General features: G+C 44.0%; 1 protein-coding gene across 6 annotated transcripts in view; it reads right to left on the minus strand.

The window, feature by feature from the left end:
- The window catches only part of PLCH1 (phospholipase C eta 1), a 215,759-nt gene extending 203,079 nt beyond the window's left edge, over positions 1 to 12,680 (minus strand). For 4 of the 6 annotated variants that reach the window (XM_074298052.1, XM_074298051.1, XM_074298050.1 and 1 more), the window contains exon 1: positions 9,640 to 9,948. The gene's annotated coding sequence lies outside the window, so the exon portion shown is untranslated. Of the gene's footprint in view, positions 1 to 9,639; positions 9,949 to 10,195; positions 10,300 to 12,539 lie in introns of those variants that run through there. The other 2 variants (XM_074298048.1, XM_074298049.1) reach the window with 2 other exon arrangements.
- Positions 12,681 to 17,484: the final 4,804 nt, after the last annotated feature.

Below are 17,484 nucleotides of genomic sequence, written 5' to 3' on the forward strand. Positions count from 1 at the left end.
AGGGAAAAAGGAAGGAAAGAAGGGAAGGAGGGAAGGAAGTTTGTATTTTCTCTCAGCTGTTAACTCCTTGAGGACAGGGGCTTCTTCCTTCTTTTTTCCATCCTCAGTGCTTAGTACCAGGCCTGACACATAGAAGACACTTAATAAACATTTATTGGCCAGCTAATTTCTTTGATGTTTTAAGAATGTGAAAAAAAAAAATCACAAAATCAAACCTGTCTAGCTCTGCTAGAAACTGAAATTAATATGTACATTGAAGTACTTAAAAAAAAAAACCCAAATGCAGAACAGATTTAAAAAATAAAAATTGTTGAGAGAGAACTTAAAAATAACCAAATGGGAATTTTTGAGAATTAGAGAAAAACAAATGTACTGTTTAAAACTTTTATTAAAAGTATCTGCTCTTTAAGGAGGCAAAGTGAGGAGACCCCCAAAGTCAAGAAAATCCAAGTCCCCATTTAAGAAGGGTATGAACAATGTGGTCCTGGACAAGCCATAAAGGTCAAGTAGCCCTAGAAGCTCCGAAGACTTGCTGCCCTGTACTAGCAGAGTGAATTTCCTCATTCCTGTGTGTATATGCAGTTTTCATAAAATCATGGAAGGAGCCTTAGAGATGATCAAGTCTAATTTCATCACCTATTACACTTTAGAGGTGAGAAAACCGGTCTAAAGAGGTTCAATCACCCTTGCCTTAGTAGGGCCAGGATTCAAACCCAATTCCTTAGCCTCCCAATTCAGTGGCATTTCCACCGTACCACACTGCAAGAAACCTTTCCTCCCACAGAGAAATCTGCCATTATTTTTTTCGATTCACTTTAACAAAAAGACAAAAATAACTATCAAAGCTGCAAAAGATCCAAACCTAGGAGTGTATAATAATTATTGTTATTTTTCAGTAATGTCCAATTCTTTTTGACCCTATTCAGGGTTTTCCTGGCAAAGGTACCAGAGTAATAATAATAATAATAGTAACTAGTGTTTATAATGCTCAAAAGTATTCAGATTTTCGATGGGGGAGGGCATGGGGGACCAGCATGTACATTCATGATCAGCATTCTAAAATGGAAGGTAATCTGAAGGAAGGGCAGAGATACTCTGATCTTTGGCTCAAATAAAGTTTGATAATGGAGAATCACTGCAAGCTAGATAAAAGCAGAAAAACTTCATGGAAATGATAGTCTCTCATCTAGACCTTAGAACCCGCATTCATGTAGAACTCTAAATCCCAGAATCACAAAATTGTTGAGTAGGAAAATCTCAATGGCCATGGAGTCCAACCCACACAGAAAAAAAAAAAAAAAAAAAAAAAAAAAAACAATTCACACCATAACATACTCAATGGTCTGCTAGCCAATATCTCCAAAATTATCTTGATCTGAAGCTTCAAATAACCCCTTGGCAACTCCCACCCCCTCCACAATTGCTGGTTCTGCTCTCTAAGGTCAAGCAGAACAAGACTTAGCTAAAAACAGATATATCAGAAATCAGACAGAAATACTGACTTTTTAATGGTCTATTTGGAACAAGAAGCTTCTCACGCCAAAAGCCTACCCAGAAACCATTTCCCGTCTCTAGATCTATTTCATCTCATCTAGACCTTAGCAGAATTGAAGCATTTTAGAACAGAGAAGAGCAAAGATTCCATTCCCTGCATGTTGAGTAGGCTGAGTGACATCAGAGAAGAAGTTGATTGAAGACCATGGCAGGGTGAGATTGAAGACCTAGGCTGCTCATTTGATCCTCCCAACAAGTGCAGGAGGTTGGTCCCATTATCCCCATTTTACCCTTGAAGAAATTGAATCAGACATAGATTAAGTGACCTGCCCAGGATCTCGCAGCTAGCTTGACTGATTAAAGAAACACCAAACAAGAAATCAGCTCTCCTTACAGCCTTGTGTTTCTAACTACTAAGCAACATAAACAGCTCCATAGCTCAACACCCAGGACTGGTGGCTTGGCACAGATTAATGAACCCGCAACGGAGACCCGTCCAGGTGTTTTCTTCCGGACTACTTTCCTAAAGCCTTATGTTAGGACTGGAGTCTTAATTTTTCTTTTTAGAGGGGAAAGCCAAGTGTTTGCTTTTCACTTGAAATATCTGCCGCTTTGGGGCTACAATGAGGAAGTAAGCCCATAGGAGAGAAAGCCGAAGTATCACAATGCAGTTAATCAGTAACTTTGGATAATTAAACGCCACCACCGTTCCCAGCCAGTACTGTGCTCTGGGACAGCTCGCACCGTCCCACACAATCCATCAGGTCAGGGCCTGACATGGCCATGAGTAGACACAGCCTTAGGAGGCACAATTCTCAAACAGGCATTAGATTCTATAAGTGACAAACCTGGGCCTCATGGCTCATCTTCCATTTTCTTTTCCAGGTGGGCCTCCCAATCTCACCCAGTTTGGAAGTGGGGAGTTACTAATGGCCTGACCCCAATTCTGATCTACACAGAAGCTTCCACTCATTCTGTTGCCCACTTGGGCATGTTTGTCCCCCAGGCAGTCTAGTGGCCTCCTACTCTCAGGAGCTCCCAACGTGAGTGCTGAACTCAAGTTAGCTTTAACCCAACTACAGCTCGGAACCCCAAAACTCAGCATCTTTAGTATCAGGGATTACTGGCGGGCATCCCCACAACGGACCACTCATTTTCATAGAGCTCCATTGTCTGCTGTTTTCCCCTTCTCTGTATCCATGAAACCTTCTCTCTAATTATCAGGGAACAGTGGGAAAGGTTCTGGGTTGGAATCCCAGCTCTTCCATACCCACCTCAGTTGCTTCAAATAAGTGACTTTCCTGGACCTCAGTTTCCTCATCTGTAAAATGAGAGAGCTGACCTAGAGAGGCTTCCTGTCATGGATCTCTGATTCTGTGTTCCCCTTCATCCTGAATCACTGACCCAGGGGGGAATGAAGAGGACCATAAAGTGGCTCAAAACCATTCATGGTGATAACATTTTGCCAGCACCAGCACCATCAATCAGCCTCTGGAACCCCCTCAGAACACTCCCTTAAACAGTGGGTCCTATGAGATCTGCTGGAAAAGCATTTTGCAAATGAAGGATGTAGAAAGATTCTAACATTAAAAAGAAACACAAGTGTGAGAATTGGAGAAAATTTCATAAGCAACAAAACATCAGATTATTGCCTTAACAGAAAAAAATAATATTGCCATGAATACCACCAGTGATTTATGAAATATTCACACAGTTGAATAATCAATCCAGAAACTGCATGTAAGTAAATCATACTGGAAACTCATAATTCAGAACAAATGAAAACCCGCATTCATGTAGAGCTCTAAAACCCAGAATCACAAAAGTGTTGAGTAGGAAAATCTCAGTGGCCATGGAGTCCAACCCACACAGAAAAAAAAAAAAAATCATAACATACTCAAGAATGGTCAGCCAGCCAATACCTCCAAAATTATCTTGATCTGAAGCTTCAAATAACCCCTTTGCAACTCCCCCCCACCACTACCATTGCTGGTTCTGCTCGCTAAGGTCAACCAGAACAAGACAGCTAAAAATAGATATCATAGATAGAAATACCAACTTTTTAATGGTCTAAAGGAAACAAGAAGCTCCTTACACCAAAAGCCTAGCCAGAAACCATTTCCCATCTCTAAATCTTCCTATTGCATCTTAAACTTAATACCAAGAAATAGATGAAAAATAATACAAAGAAAAAAAGAGGACGGTCAATGCAATCATCAATCTCCTCTCTCTCTCTCCCTCCCTCTCTCCCCACTCCTCTCTTTACCTCTTTTTTTTTGTTTCTGTTTTTACCTAGTAAATTCTAATAAAAACAGTGCTCTGAAAAAAAAAATAGATAAATAAATAAATGAAAGCAATGTTTTGCACATTTGTTGTTGTCATCCTGATCTCTTCCTGACTCATTATGATTCCCTATGGGGTTTTCTTAGCAAAGACAAAGAAGTGGCTTGCCATTCCCTCCTCTGGTTCATTTTAACAGAAGTGGAAATTGAGGCAAACAGGTTTAAATGACTATCCCAGGATTACACAGCTAGTAAGTAAGGCCAGATTTGAATTCAGGAAGAGGAATCTTCCTGATTTCACTATGCACTGTTACTACCCAAGGGTCCTTACTGTATACTAATTAGCCTTTATTCATTCAAGCATACATGTAACTTTCAAAGTTGTCCTGCTATTCTGTGATTCCTTCTGCCCTCCTTATTCCCCTCTGTGAGTTTTTAAATGCCTTGATTTTTCTTCCTTTCATTTTTCTTATTAACCTTATCCCAAAGTCCCATTTCTTTCTCCCATTTCTGCTCCTACCCTGGCAATTGCCAAATTGGCACTTTTCTTGCAATGTGGGCAGATGGTGTCTAGTGGACAGATGGACAGAATTGTGGATTTTTAAAAAATATTTAAGAAACACAATAATGTTTAACAAGAAATAAAGGAGTCTAGTTTTAAAAATCACTAAGAAGATTTTTAAATAACCAAAGTTATTTTTGTAATTGCATAAGGTAGAAATGAATATTCATAACTTTCTCTTATATGCACCTGTTCATAATATATATGCACACATGACATAGTAGAGAGAGCATTAAATGACCGGTACTAAATCTACCTCTGAAATTTGTTATGTGATCACAGCTAAGTAATTTAATTTCTGTAAAGCTCAGTTTTTCCACCTTAAAATGAAAGGACTGGATCTCCGAGGACTTTAAATCCCATTTATTTAAAATTAAAAGGCCACCCTGCTTATCCCTTTCGCATTCTTCCCTCCCTCTTTGAAGAAGCTGACAATGGAGCCCACTGAAGCAAAAGAAATTTTGCTTTTGGTATCAAAGAAGTATTAGGTTCCAATGATTTTCCTTGAAGCCAATGACAAACTAGAAAGAAAACTTATATTGTGGGGAGCCTTGCCCCCTATCTCTCTATATATTCTCACTAACTGTTAAGTCAATTGAGTTGATTATTGAGCCAATATGGTTTGAAGTTCTAGTTCCTACATAACTTCCTCAAAATCCACAGCCAAGTGATATTTTCCTAGACAAAGAATTCCCTATGGGGTTTTCTTAGCAAAGGCAAAGAAGTGGCTTGCCATTCCCTTCTCTGGTTCATTTTAACAGAAGAGGAAATTGAGGCAAACAGGTTTAAATGACTATCCCAAGATTACACAGCTAGTAAGTAAGGCCAGATTTGAATTCAGGAAGACATTTTATCTCCTGCTCTAGGTAACTGCCCCTGGTTGGATCTCATCTGGAGTACAATGCTTTAGTAAGCTAGATTCTAAAATTTGTTGGTCACAACCAGGGGATATCAGGATTTAGGATTACTGTCTATATCAAAATTACTGTCTATTTCAATATTTGCAGAATTTGTGTGTGCCACAAAGGACTAGTCTTTGTGCCAGGCACCTGTTTAGAGACCACTTTAGGTCTGCTTCTTCCCTTTCAAAGTCTTCTGGGTACTGGAGGAATACAAAGTCACATCCCTTTAAGCATGCAGAGTAACAAGTCATTTTTCTCAATGGTCATTCCTGCTGCTCATTAAGCCATGAAACACAGATCCAAAACAAAGAGCTACTGAAGCACACCCACATCTTATCTCGATCTAGGAAACCTAAGAACCACAGTGTCTCCCCAAACTGCATTTGTCAACCATAATCTGAGTATGGGGATGAGCTCTGCATTACAAAGAATATAAGGGGTGGGAGGGTGAGGGAGGGAAAAGGGGGAGAGAGAGAAAAGAAGAAAAGGTGGGGGAGGTGAGAGGTAAGAGAGGAGGAAAGAGAGAGAGAGAGAGAGAGAGAGAGAGAGAGAGAGAGAGAGAGAGAGAGAGAGAGAGAGAGAGAGAGAGAGAGAGAGAGAGAGAGAGAGAGAGAATGGGGGTGGGAAGGGAAATAAGGAGGGAAGAGACCAAAGGAGAAAGATGAGGGGAGGAAGAAGGGCAGGAGACACTTCCTAGCCTGTTCTGATAAATTATATAGGGAATTTTAGCCAGCCACAAGCTACTCAACTGTGTCATAAAGCTGCAGAATCTGAGCTAACAGAAGAGAAATCTAAGTCTTATTTTTTTTAACAAGTACTAGTTCCTTAATCTACTAAACTGTTAACATCAGAATAAATTATTTCACTTAAAGTTACCAAAATTTTGTTTTTAATCTCCAATTGTGAAGTAGGAGTGGATTGTCAGCTAATTGAGGGCAGAGGATAAGGGTTTTTTGGTTTGGTTTTGGTTTTTTTATGCCTTGAACATAGCAGGTGCTGGACAAATGACTGCTGACTAAAGTCTAAACTAGTTTTCAAAGCACACAACATTTTATGTCGCTAAGTAGAAGATGCTTCTTAGATTCTGGGGACTTTATTAGCGATGAACATTTTAAAAATCAATGTGCTGAGAGCAGAAATTGAAATTGGTAACTGATGAAAATGTTATCAAAAATGTTTCTGATAAAGAAAACAAAACCAAATGATCTAGTCTGTAATTACTTATGGACTTTCTGTGCCCACAAATTCAGACTATCAGCCTGGCCTTTTTTTCCCTCTTTGTTTCTTCCACCACTCTCCTCTCTCCATAGCCTCACCCCCAAGCATTTCCAATCTCATTATCCTCTCTGCTAAAACTGCTCCATGCAGTTTCCCTCTTGGAATCAACAGAAACACATGTCACTGAGAATTAGGGAATTCTAGCCAGCTACAAGCTACCCAGCTGGGTCATAAAGTTGCAGAACCTGAAAACTAAAGGTTAGTTTGTTTTTCAAACCATTCCTTTATCCAGAAGGTAAAGGTTTGATGGGGGAAGGAGAGAGAAAGAGAGGGAACCATTCTAACAATTCATCAGGCTAGCTGGATCAGAGGAGGGACAAGGATGGTTTTAGTAAGGAAATTATCTTCCCACTCAAAAAATGAACGAGATTCTGTCAAAATAACAGAATCTCGTTCATTTTTTGAGTGGGAAGATAATTAATAATTAATAAGTTTACTTTCAAAATAAAAGTAAACTTGAGGACCCCCTAAAGTAGTAAATGACTACTTTACTTTAAGGCAAAGAGGAAACTTTATTTTTTCCACCTTTTAGTCTAAGAATGCAATTCAATTTTTTATTCGATTTAGAATTGCCTCTGCTACATTTTCCAAAATAAGTCTAACCCAGAGGAGTTGTGTTTATTTAAGCAAATAATAAAAGACTTTTTAACCGTGGCCCCAGAAGAAAGAGGCAAAGACAAAGCCCTTGGGTTATTGACACACAGAGATATCCCAGGAAATGTGTATACATTCACCAAACGCCAGGCTCTAAACAAACAAAGGGCAACAGTAACTTTTTCAGGACAAGGACAATTCCCTTCCTAAGACAAGGCCAGAGGGCTCACACGGAGTTTTCACTTTCCGGCTCCCTGACTCTGTTAACAGGTTCTACTAGACTACAAAGCTAATGCCGTAAAGGGGGCAGAACAGTCCCTGGAAAAGCCATCAGCGCTCCTTCAAAAGCTTCGGCCCCTTCGGTCTGCAGGCTCTGCTCTCCGCCTCATTTGTTTACCTTAGAAGGTATCCCAGGCTCATAAACTGGCCACAGGGATGAAAGGCCGGGGAGAAGGAGGGAAGGACCCCAAGCATCTCCTTCACCACCAGCCCCTCCCCAGGGAGAAGGAAGGAACGACTGAACGCTTCCCCTGATGCTCTGGAGACAGCCCCTGAAGGATGGGAAGGGGTCTGTGAGTGAACTCCGACTTGTCTATACTGCCCCAAAAGAGAGGAAGGAGAAGAGGAAGAAGAGAAAAGAAAGATGAGGAAGAGAATTGGAAAAGGAATGAAAAGGGAAGGGAAGAAGAAAGAAGAGGAAGATGAGGAAGAGAATTGGAAAAGGAATGAAAAGGGAAGGGAAGGAGAAGAGGAAAAAGAGAAAGATGAGGAAGAGAATTGGAAGAGAAGAGGAATGAAAAGGGAAGAGAAGAAGAAAGAGAAAAGAAGAGGAAGAAGGGAAGGGAAAGAGAAGAGAAGAAAAGAGAAGACTGGGAAGAGAAGAGAAGATTAGAGAAGATTGAGAAGAGAAGATTAGAGAAGAGATTAGAGAAGAGAAGATTGAGAAGAGATTAGAGAAGAGAAGAGATTAGAGGAGAGAAGAGAAGAAAGAGAAAAGAGAAGATTGAGAAGAGAAGATTGAGAAGAGATTAGAGAAGAAAAGAGAGAAGAGAAGAGATTAGAGGAGAGAAGAGAAGAAAGAGAAGAGAAAGAGAAGAGAAGAGAAGAGAAGAGAAGAGAAGAGAAGAGAAGAGAAGAGAAGAGAAGAGAAGAGAAGAGAAGAGAAGAGAAGAGAAGAGAAGAGAAGAGAAGAGAAGAGAAGAGAAGAGAAGAGGGGAGGGACGAGAGAAAAGAGCGCGAGCAGGGAATTCTCCAGCACTTTCAGTCTGAGCAAAGCACAGATTTGCCGAGCTCGGGGCTGGCCCGCAGCATCCTCTAGGATTTAAACGTCGCGACGATGGAGACCAACGGAAAAAAATTCAATTCGCCGCCAGGACGCAGTTCGCGCACACCAAGGACGGCACAGATGAAAATACTTTGTAATAATTTTGCGCAAACTCGTTTTTTCTGGCTGTTTGCCCTATATCTCACCCCGCCCCCAGCCCGGCCCTAGCTCCCGGAAGGAAAAGACTCTCCCTTTTTCTGGGGGTGGGGTCCCCATCTCCTAGCACAGGTGCTTGGCATACAGTTGGCGTTTAATTCGTGTTTCCTGACTTGCTCGGAGGTGATACCGTGGCTGGCCCCGTGGGCTGGGGACTGGCACGCCGTGGGCAGCGCCAGGGCACGGACCCCCGGAGACTCCCCTAGTCAGGCAGGCCACCTCGCGCCTCCCGCCCTAGCCCCAGACCCCGAGCGCCCCCGACTTTACCCTCTTCACGCTCGGGCGAGCCAGCCCACCCTTTCCCAGACGCCGCCCGCAGGGAGGAAGGGGGAGCCCCCGAAGCTCCGGGAGGGGAACACGCTCCTGCTCCCGGAGAAAGGGCCAGCTCTCCCCGCCCCCAAGCGACCGGGCCGGCTCTGGGAGACCCGGAGCACGCACTGCTGGGGGCGGGGGGCAGGGCGGGGGACGCGAGGGGGGAGGGGCGGAGACGGGGCATCCTAGGTCTCCGAGCGCGTTAGCGCTCCGCAGTAACCTGGAGAAAGCAGCGCTCACACAGCAGCACCCCCCCTTTCACACGCGCGAGCGCGCACACAAGACAACCGCACGAGGAAAATCTGTCCCGCACCCACGTGCGTGGCCCCCGCCAGGAGCCGTCCCGGGACTCCCCGGGAGAAGGCTCCACGCCCGGGATGGGGTGCGGTGTTTTCGGGACCACTGAGCGGGGGCTCCATCCCTGGGATGGGGGTGGGGTGTTTCGGGCTCCATCCCTGGGATGGGTTTGCCCGGGGCCACCGAGCGGAGCCTGCATCCTCGGGGGGAGGCGGGGGCTTTACAAGCCCACCCAGGGCGGCCCCCCCCTCCCCGGCCGAGGCTCTGCGGCCACACTCCGGGCTGCTACCTGGACATCTTGGCAAGCTTCGACTCGACAACCCAACTCGGCCGCCTCAAACAAGTGCCCGCCGGCTCCGTGCCCGGGGGGCGGCCGAGAGACAAGGGAGAGGCTCTCCGAGCAGCGCGCCCGCCTCCCGAAGACCCCAGGCAACTCACCCGCCTCCTGCCGCCCCAGTAATCCTTCCTTCCGCCGCCCCGGCTAACTGGCAACTCGGGGGGGCCCGGGGTTCCCGAGCGAAGCTGGGGGTTCTCCGCCGAGCTGGTGGAACCTCCTCCTCCTCCTGCAGTCCTCTGCTACACTTGCAAGACCACTGTTTTCCCTGCCCCCCTCCCCAAGAAAGGAGAGGAGCGAGAGGACCTTCTGTCCTCCACAGACGAGTCCCGGGGCTCGGGAGCGGTGGGGAGGACCGGGGGCCGCCGCCGCCACTGCCCGGCTGCCGCCACAAGCTACTTTCCCATTCAAACCTCGGGCCGCCCGGGCTCGGCACCCCGCCCCCCACCTCGTTGCCCCGAAGCTCCCGAGGAAACCAGGAACTGGAGTCCAAGAGAACGGAACGGAGCTCTGGGAGCTGGAGCTGGAGGGCAAAGGGCTGGGGGCAGGAGGCGGGGGCGCTGGGAGAGCCCAGCGGGAATAGGCTACGACTCCGGGCTTCCTAACCCCATTCCAGCATCTCTGCGTCCCACACGCCCGTCTCTGCCCGGATTTACCTACCTCCAGGGGCTGGAGAGCCCAAATTGCTATCTCTGGAGCAATATTACGGGGTAGTCAGCTGATAAGGGCAAGCTAGGAATTCACCAAAACCTGCCCAAACCAAGCTTATCGGCTGCAGGGCATGTAGGGGAGACTCCCCCCACACACACACACCCCGGCCAATCAGTCCCAGCCCAACCCACCCTATCCCACCCAACTCCACCCCATCCCACTGCAACACTTTCTGGTTTTCTTTTCCCCCCCCCTCCCTCCCTCCCTCTCTCTCTCTCTCTCTCTCTCTCTCTCTCTCTCTCTCTCTCTCTCTCTCTCTCTCTCTCTCTCTCTCCTCTTCTCTTCTCGGTCTCTCTCTCTCTCTCTCTCTCTCTCTCTCTCTCTCTCTCTCTCTCTCTCTCTCTCTCTCTCTCTCCTCTTCTCTTCTCGGTCTCTCTCTCTCTCTCGGTCTCTCTCTCTCTCTCTCTCTCTCTCTCTCTCTCTCTCTTCTCTCTCTCTCTCTCTCTCTCTCTCTCTCTCTCTCTCTCTCTGTCTCTGTCTGTCTCTCTCTCAGATCTCTGTCTCTCTCTCTCATCTCTCTCATCTCTCTCTCTCTCCATCCTTAAAGCCAAGCTAAGTCCTTCCTGGGCTTGTTCAGAAAGCTCTCAAAGGATGAGAAGAGGAAGAATAAAGATTGATTGATTTCCCTCTGGGGACATTCTGCAAGAACCCTTTCCCCATCTGTGTAAGTGGAATATTAATACGTGCATTTACGATAAATACATCACCATTATCACTATTGCCTCCACTAGCATCATTCCCACTCCTATTTCTAGTAACTATAATTTAAACCCTAATAAAGGGTTTAAAGGCAAACGGGGCCCTCTATACTTCTTGGACCTCGGTGGTTTCTGCTAAATGAAGATGCTGCACTAAAAATTCCTCCCCTCGAGACTTACATGAAGTGAGACTTCATAAGTGAAATGAGCAGAGCCAGGAGATCATGGTACACGGCAACAACAAGATTATGCGATGATCAGTTCTGATGGTCGTGGCTCTCTTCAACAATGAAATGATTGATGCCATTTCCAATGATCTTGTGATGAAGAGAGCCATCTACACCCAGGGAGAGGACCGTGGGAACTGAGTGTGGATCACAACACTCTTTTTGTCATTGATCGCTTGCATTTTTGTTTTCTTACTCTTACTTTTTTATCTGATTTTTCTTGAGCAAGAGAATAGTATAAATATGCTTATACATACTGGATTTAATGTATTTTAACATGTTTAACATATATTGCATTGCCTGCCATCTAGGGGAGGGGATGGGGGGAAGGAGAAAATCTGAAATACAAGGCGATGCAAGGATTAATGTTGTCAAATTATCCATGAATAAGTTTTGAAAATAAAAAGCTTTATAAAAATAAATAAATAAAAAACCCTCCCCTCTAAAACCTTGTCATTTACTACCTTGTAAAGAGCGACTTCTGCCTAAGTAGGGGGAAAAGCTCCTGGCCAGAAATCTGGTTACAGCTGAAAGTGGCAGGGAAATTTACAAGCTTGCAGAACGGTTTTCCCTTCGTGACGTCCTCTAGCTCCTGCCCACGTCCTGCCACAGGATTAAGAGGCAGAACTGGATCTCGGGGGTCATCTGTCCTCCCACCTGAATGATGAGGCATCTTAGGTCCCAAGCGTTCTATGACCTCTCCAAAGTCACACAGATAGCTGGGGAGGTAAAGCGGGAACCTAACTCCAGCTGACTCCAGCACCCCAACGCCGCCTCTCCATCCCCATTTCCCAGATGGATAAACTAAGGCAGACACCCTCAAGGCCTCCTCTTAGCCATCCCTTCCCGTTCTATACAAACACTTCAGAGAGGAAAGTGGTGACTTTCCAAATGGGTTAGACAGACACAGCTGGTGGGTGTCCCGGGCGAGACGTTAACCTCGGCCTCCAAAATCTTTGCTCTTCCCCATTTGGGGGCTGCTTCTCGAGCCCCATCCCCCCCACTGAGGGGGCTCAGAGAGGCTGAGGAAGCAAGCCGCAGCCCCACAGCGTGGGAGCTCTCGGGGTAAGAAGGGACCCCTCTGCTTCCCTCCCGAAGCCCCAGGACCAGCACGGCCACCCTCCGTGGGCGTCCCAGCCTCCAAACCCTCCCACCTCCAGGAAGAACAAGCTTGGGACGGCGGGGCGGGCAGCCGCGGTCTCCCCGGACGGCCCTGAGCCCGCCGGGAATCCCCGAGCGAGGGAGGTGACGGGGGAGCGGCTGGCGATCCGGGCCCATCGCTCCGGGGTTTGCGTTTACCAGCCTCCATTCAACCTGCTCTATTGTTAGTCCAAAGTCTGGCTGCCTCGGACTCCGCGGCTCACTCACCTTCAGTTTCAAATTCTCCTCCAATAGGAGCCGCAGGAAATCTTAGCGCGTGGGGCTGGTGCCTATTCACTTCCCCCCCCTCCCCCTCCCAGGCTGGGAGGCAATATACACCCAAATCAATTTCCTTCTCTCCCTTTATTTTTCCTACTTGCTTCGCTAGTTACCAAGGGAGGGCGGGGCTCTCTGACAGACAGTTGGGGGGGGGCAGTGATGGGGCGGACCCGGACCTCTCGGAGCAACATCTAGGGTTTCACCTTTTCATCCCACTTGGTGGGTACCATAGAAACAGCCCATTTGTATTATTCAGTTCTACAGAGGCAGTGACAATGTCTCAGCAAAGCATCATGGGCTCCGGGAAACTTTATCCCGAAAGTAATCCCCAACTCGCAAGTTTGGCGGAGCGCTGGTGGGAGCGGGCGGCGGGGACCCGCGGCCGGGCGAGGGCTGCTGGCAAGCCGGGGCCGCAGCAGAGATTCTGCAGCCACTTTCCAGTCAGCGTCCGTGTCTAAGCCCCGCTTTCCTTTTCTTCCCTGCCCACACACAACAGCCATCTGGAGGCGAGATCCTCTGAGAAGCCTCTTCCCCTCAAACGGGAGGAGGACTCCTCTAAGAGTTTTTCAGGAGCTCGAGTTTCCGCTGGGTTACATGGAGTAGACAGAAGGACAGGTGTGAGTTGCATATTAAGGGATGATATCTTTAAAAGATAAAATTAAAGGGTGAGAAATGCTCCAGAAAAAGGGGAAAGGGAAAAATAGAATGGTTTTGAAAAGATAAAATTAAAGGGTGAGAAATGCTCCAGAAAAAGGGGAAAGGGAAAGGTAGAATGGGTTTGAAAAGATAAAATTAAAGGGGGAGAAATGCTCCAGAAAAAGGGGAAAGGGAAAAATAGAATGGTTTTGAAAAGATAAAATTAAAGGGTGAGAAATGCTCCAGAAAAAAAGGGAAAGGGAAAGGTAGAATGGGTTTGAAAAGATAAAATTAAAGGGTGAGAAATGCTCCAGAAAAAGGGGAAAGGGAAAGGTAGAATGGGTTTGAAAAGATAAAATTAAAGGGGGGGGGAGAAATGCTCCAGAAAAAAAAGGAAAGGGAAAGGTAGAATGGGTTTGAAAAGATAAAATTAAAGGGTGAGAAATGCACCTGAAAAAAAAGGAAAGGGAAAGGTAGAATGGGTTTGAAAAGATAAAATTAAAGGGGGGGGGAGAAATGCTCCAGAAAAAAAAGGAAAGGGAAAGGTAGAATGGGTTTGAAAAAATAAAAGTAAAGGGTGAGAAATGCTCCAGAAAAAAAAGGAAAGGGAAAGGTAGAATGGGTTTGAAAAGATAAAATTAAAGGGTGAGAAATGCACCTGAAAAAAAAGGGGGGGAAGGGAAAGGTAGGTTTTAAGAAGACAAAATTAAAGAGTGAGAAATGCACCAGGAAAAAGGGAAAAGGAAAGCCAGAATGTTTTTTTTAATAAAGTAAATTAAATTAAAGGATGAAAAATGCTCCAGAAAAAAGGGAAAAGGAAAGGTAGAATGGTTTTGAAAAATTAAAATTAAAGGGTGAAAAAATACGTCAGGAAAAAGGGAAAAGGAAAGCCAGAAAATTTTTTTTAATAAAGTAAATTAAATTAAAGGATGAGAAATGCACCAGAAAAAAAAAAGGGGGGGGAAAGGGGAAGGTAGAATGGGGGAAATTATTTTACATAAAAGAAGGAAGAAAGGGACAGCTAGTTGGAGCAGTGTATAGAGCACCAGCCCTGAAATTAGGACTACCTGAGTTCAAATCTGATTTCAGACACTTAATACTTCCTAGCTGTGTGACCCTGGGCAAATCACTTAGCCCCAATTGCCTCAGAAAAGAAAAAGAAAAAAACAAGAAAAAACAAACAAAAGCTTGTATAGTGGAGGAGAAGATAGAGGAAGTAAGGAGAGTGAACCTTATTCTCATCAGAATTGGCTCAAAGAGGAACTACATACACATTCAACTGGGGATAGAAATCTTTCTTACTCTGCAGGAAAGTAGGAGGGGAAGGGAACAGAAACAGAAGAAAGGGCAGATCAGAGAAGGAGGTTAGTCGGAAGCAAAATGGGGTAGGGGTGAAAGGAGACAAAGAATAGAATAAATTGAGGGGGAGAATAGGAAGGAGTGAAATACAGTTAGCAATAGTAATTGTGAAATGAAATTTAGTAGCAAGTTTCTCTGATAAAGGCCTCATTTCTCAACATGTAGAACACTGAGTCAACTTTATAAAAATAAGATCCATTCTCCAGCTGATAAAAAATCAAAAGATATGAACATTTTTCAGATGAACTAGTCAAAGCCATCTAAAATCATGAAATGGCTCTAAATCACTATTGAATGGAGAAATGGCCATTAAAATTACTCTGAGTTACTACTTCACACCAATTAGACTGGCTAATAGGACAGAAAGGGAAAATGACAAATGTTGGAGGGGTATTGGAAAAATGAGACACTGATGCACTGTTGGTGGAGTTGTGATCTAATTCAGCCAGTTTATAGAGCAATTTGGAAGTATGCCCAAAGGGCTATAAAACCATGTATACTTTTTGACCTAGCAATATCACTACTAAGTCTGTACCCAAAAAGAAACGAAAAACAAAAAGGGAAAGACTTATAAGTACACAAATATTTATGGCAGCTCTTTTCTGGTGGCAAAAAAATTGGAAATTGAGGAGATATCCATCAATTGGGAAATGGATGAACAAATTGTAGTGTAATTATGATGGAATGCTAGAAGAAAAAGTATCCTGTAAGAAATGATGAGCAAGATGTTCTCAGAAAGAGCTGGACTTACAGAAACGGATACAAAGTGACGTGTACTGTGTACAAAATAATAGCAGTATTGTAGGATGATCAATTGTTTGTTTATTATTATAACTTTTTATTTACAAAACACATGCTTGGGTAATTTTTTAACACTGACCCTTGCAAAACCTTCTCTTACAACTTTTCCCATCCTTTCTCCCCCCCTGTCCCCTAGATGGCAGGTAGTCCAATACATGTTAAATATGTTAAAGTATATTTAAATCCAATATGTGTGTGTGTGCTTATTTATACAGTTATCTTGCTGCATAAGGAAAATCGGATCTAGAAAGAAAAAAAAAACCTGAGAAGGAAAACAAAAATACAAGCAAACAATAACAGAAAGAGTGGAAATGCTATGGTGTGATCCACACTCATTTCCCATAATTCTCTCTCTGTGTATAGCTGATTCTCTTCATTACTGAACAATTGGAGCTGGTTTGTTGACATCCATCAGAGTTGATAAGATGATCAATTGTGAGTGATTTAACTATTCTCAGCAATATAGTCATCCAAGACAACTCTGAAGGACTTAGGATAAAAAATGCTATCCATCCCCAGAGAAAGTATGATAGATTTTGAATACTGATTGAAGCATAATTCTTCTGCTTCCTTTATTTTTCTTGAGATTTTTTTTTGTTTGGTCTATGTTGTATTTCACAATTTGCATGACTACTCATGTATCACCTATATCAAGTTGTTTGCCTTCTCAATGAGAAGGATCCTCCCAATGAGGGAATAGGGAGAGAAGAAGGGATAGAATTTTGAACTCCAAGGTGTTTTTTTTTTTTTTGGGGGGGGGGTTCTGTACAATTTAAATTTTATTAGAGAAATTTTACATAGTTATCACAATTCTCAGAAAGTCCTCTGTGTTTCACAGGGAATATGCTAAAACTAGTATCTGTAATGCTTCTTTTGACAGCTTTACTTTGGCTCATACCGGGATCATAGTCCTTGCAGTGATTACTTGTAGCACAAATCCTTTAATGATAGCTTTTTGCAACATGAGTGCAACTGGACAACCATTGTATGGTCCACCTATTCCCAAGAGAATAAAATACCCAGGGTGCCATATTTTGTATTTTTTCAAAAAGAAACAAAATCCTTCTTAAAAAAAAAAGTAAGAAGCATAAGGGAAATAAATGATAGATCTACAAAGTACATACATCTTATCCAGTTATGTAATTATAAAATTAGAACTCACAGTTTTAAAAACAAATGTTAAATTAGTTTTTTAATATGTAATTGGGGGGAATAAAATACTAAAGGGCGGGGAGAGAATCTCTGATAGAATTGACTGGAAAGGAAATTGATCCTGAAAGAAGTTGTGCAGTCAACCCCTCCTTGTACCGTGGGTTTCCCAGCTTGAGTGTTGCTGATTCATACAGAAGCACTGTGGAAATGATAAGTGATATCAGAAGCCAAGCCATTCGATATTTACATTTCATGACTTGTTTGGGGAGTTGTTTTATTTTTAGGGATAGGTATCTTAAATATACCATAGTGGATTTAACTTCCCAAGGGCAGGATGAAATTGCTTCTTTATATATATATACACATACATACACACACACACATCATTATCATCATCATCATCATCATCATCATCATCATCATCATCATCATCATCAGATGTGGCCAATGAATTGATTTGTTTTGACTGGCAGAAGTTTGTTATAAAAGAGAGTTCTATCAGGGGTGTTTAGGGGGAGATTTGCACCTCTAACATGGGGTTTGTCAGTTCTTTTCAGGGCTGCTCATCCACCGCTGGTGCTCATCTGCCACCCAACTCTCACTTGTGACTCCCACATGCATGTGCAGTGGTCATACCCTGGTAAAATTATCTCAGTAGACTGGCTAAAGCAAATTGAAGGGAAGTCATGGGTCTTAAACCAATCAGAGATTTGGGAGGGGATGTATATTCCAAATATGGGAAGATTTCCTCTGACAGAATGGACAAATTAGAACAATTTATTCCAACAGCCCTGAAGGCAACCGAAGTAGGAGATGCAGAGCCCTTACAGTCTGGTCAGACAAAGAAGGATGCCAAGGTCTGCATCCCAGGCCATCGCCTTCTTGACTTGGACTTTTGTGACTCTGGAAGAACAAGTGAAACACAATTTTGTGCACCTCTGTCTCC

This window comes from Sminthopsis crassicaudata, chromosome 3 (genome assembly GCF_048593235.1).
Source record: "Sminthopsis crassicaudata isolate SCR6 chromosome 3, ASM4859323v1, whole genome shotgun sequence".
Taxonomy (NCBI): Eukaryota; Metazoa; Chordata; class Mammalia; order Dasyuromorphia; family Dasyuridae; genus Sminthopsis; species Sminthopsis crassicaudata.